This window comes from Salvelinus sp. IW2-2015, unplaced genomic scaffold, assembly GCF_002910315.2.
Source record: "Salvelinus sp. IW2-2015 unplaced genomic scaffold, ASM291031v2 Un_scaffold11361, whole genome shotgun sequence".
Taxonomy (NCBI): Eukaryota; Metazoa; Chordata; class Actinopteri; order Salmoniformes; family Salmonidae; genus Salvelinus; species Salvelinus sp. IW2-2015.
In genome coordinates this window covers 1-3,057 of record NW_019952618.1, presented here as the reverse complement: position 1 = coordinate 3,057, position 3,057 = coordinate 1, and the positions used below count along the sequence as shown (strand labels likewise).

General features: G+C 37.6%; 1 pseudogene; it reads left to right on the top strand.

The window, feature by feature from the left end:
- Nucleotides 1-2,365: 2,365 nt before the first annotated feature.
- LOC112080061 (5S ribosomal RNA) lies at nucleotides 2,366-2,484 on the top strand (annotated as a pseudogene).
- The last annotated feature ends 573 nt before the right edge of the window (nucleotides 2,485-3,057 follow it).

Sequence of the window (3,057 nt, the reverse complement as noted above, 5' to 3'; positions counted from 1 at the left end):
ACTTTACCATAACAAACAGCTTACGTTATTGCGAGACAGCGCCCGCCAAAACGGCAGAGAATAGGAATCAACATTTTCCACAGGAATACGAAATAACATCATAAATTGTTCTTACTTTTGCCGAGCTTCCATCAGAATCTTGTACAAGGAGTKCTAGGTCCAGAATAAATCGTTGTTTGGTTTTAGAATGTCGTTTTCTCCTGTCGAATTAGCAACCTTAGCTAGCCATGTGGCGCGAACATGCCCATCTTCTCTCGACGCGAAGAACGGAAAACTCCAAAAGTCCCAATAAACGCTGAATAAACTGATACAACTCGGTTGAAAAAAACWACTTTATGATGTTATTATCACATGTATCAAATAAAATCAGAGCCGGAGATACCCGCCGTGTATACCGAACGCTTTTCAGAAGCCAATGTCGACGTACTTCGCGCGCCAGAGAAGACAAAGACATTTCRAGACCTGTCACTCCAAAAGCTCTTGTTCGGCCTCAGATCAAGCTAGACACCCCATTCCACCTTCCACTGCCTGTTGACATCTAGTGGAAGGCGTATGAAGTGCTTGCATATCGATAAATATTAGGCAATTGAATAGGCAGGCCCTGGAACAGAGCATGGTTTTCAGATTTTTCACTTCCTGTATGGAAGTTTGCTGCAAAATGAGTTCTGTTTTACTCACAGATATAATTCAAACAGTTTTAGAAACTTGAGAGTGTTTTCTATCCAATAGTAATAATAATATGCATATTGTACGATCTAGAATAGAGTACGAGGCAGTTTAATTTGGGCACGATTTTTTCAAAAGTGAAAACAGCGCCCCCTATTGACAAGAAGTTTTAAAGGCTTCTCCAATGGGGACAGCCAAAGAACCCTTTTAGGTTCTAGATAGCACCTTTTTTTCTAAGACTGTATGTGCACAGAAATTACGATCAGCTTTTTTAGGGTCGTATTTTGTAACTTAGCCAGCCATGTTGTCATAGAAAACGCTTTCAAATAATGGATGACATTTTCCATTAATATTCTTATCATGTTACTGAATGTATCAAGAATATTTTTACATTTAGTTATCAAAAAAATGTGGTGAAAAGTAAATGTAAAGGTAAAATGCACATAAAATCAACAGTATAATGTTTGGATTCAGTCTTAAATGTTTTCTCCTCACCTTTAGTTTAATCATTTTCCCATAATCTCCAACGGTTCCATTTTGATTGGTTATGCATTTACTTTGATTATTATTCTGTAAAAAACATTTAAATTTAGCTCTATTATTATAGGCCAATTTCCAACAGTGTAAAGGGTTAAGGACTCTAGCTTTAGGAAAGTTTTCCGGGAAAGTTTGTCATAGTCAGAAAGTCAGCTGTTCTGTGTTAAAGTCCATCCCTGGTAGTAGAGAAAAACAGACAGACAGAGAGGAGGGAGAGACAGACTTCATCACTGACTCCAGATCTGAGGACAAACTCGGCTGAAAAACCACTCACACAAATTCAAACAGGTGAGTGTATTTAAAGCCTTTAATGACAAGGTTTAGATTCAGAGGAATCTTTGTCAGATTTGTCAGATCACAGTTGTGCATTTCAATTCAATCCAAAATCATTAGTGGTGTGACTTTTAAATGTCACTAGCCTATTAACCAAACAAAGGTTTGGCAGTTGTCAGGATAATGGTAAAATGCTAAATATTTCACCTAATCATTGTCTTTTGGTTCAACAGGTGTGTGTGTTGTTGAGAAGACTATGTAATCCCAATGATAATTCATAATAATGAGATTCTGTAATTTTAATAATAAGTAATAATACTAATAATATAATTGTTATTCTGTAATTCTGGAGACATCCTGTGGAGAAGTTATAAGACCAGCAGAAAGTCTGTTTTTTAGACTTCTGCCAAGAGTAGGGAGATAAGATTTTCTTGCCAATGAACTTTAGTGGGACTGTTGAAATCCACAAGGACACACAAACTCCAGGTCACACAATGCCCACACAGGCTAATGGCCACATACCCACGCAGTATATATAAACACACAGAATTACATGCACATTTACACGCACGAACAATGGTTGTGTGTCGACAGACAAACGGCATCTCAGGGGAAAACATAGGTTCTGGAAAGCCCTTATACTAAATACACACACTCTGACACACACCTATCACAAAAAAAAATACACTTACAGAATACTGAAGGGTTAATGAACAAGTGATTGAGTGATTAAATACGTGAATGAATGATTCAATACATGAATGAGTGATTAAATACATGAATGAGTGAATAAATTCATGAATGACTAATTAAATGCTCACACACTCACCTCCCCACACAGCGGTGAGACAAGGTCCTAATTCAGGGAGGAAAATGGGGTAGAAAATACACTTGTGGTCATACCACCCTGACCTCGTCTGATCTCGTCTGATCTCGGTGGCTGAGCAGGGTCGGGCCTGGTTAGTACTTGGATGGGAGACCACCTGGGAATGCCAGGTGCTGTAAGCTCAAAACAATACATTTATAAAATACATGAATGACCAGAAGTAAAGTAGGAAATCATTTTTGTAGAAAATAATATTTGTTGTTCGATGGGGACGGGACCGGTGAGCTGTCACTGAGAGATTATCATTACAGTGTTTACTGTGGAAGCTCTTGAGTTAGATACAGGGGTCTACACAGTCTACGCAAATGGAGCTGATAGATCAAATAACATTTTCTTGGTCACATACATACAAGTGTTTAACAGATGTTATTGCAGGTGTAGAGAAATGCTTGTGTTTCTAGCTCCAACAGTGCAGTAATATCTAACAAGTAATATCTAACAATTTCACAACAATCCAACACAAATCCAAAGTAAAGGAATGGAATTAAGAATAGCAATGTCAGAGCGGCATAGACTAAGATACAGTAGAATAGAATACAGTATATGAAATGAGATACGTAAACATTATTAAAGTGGCCAGTGTTCCATTATTAAAGTGACCAGTGTTCCATTATTAAAGTGACCAGTGTTCCATTATTAAAGTGATCAGTGTTCCATTATTAAAGTGACCAGTGTTCCATTATTAAAGTGATCAG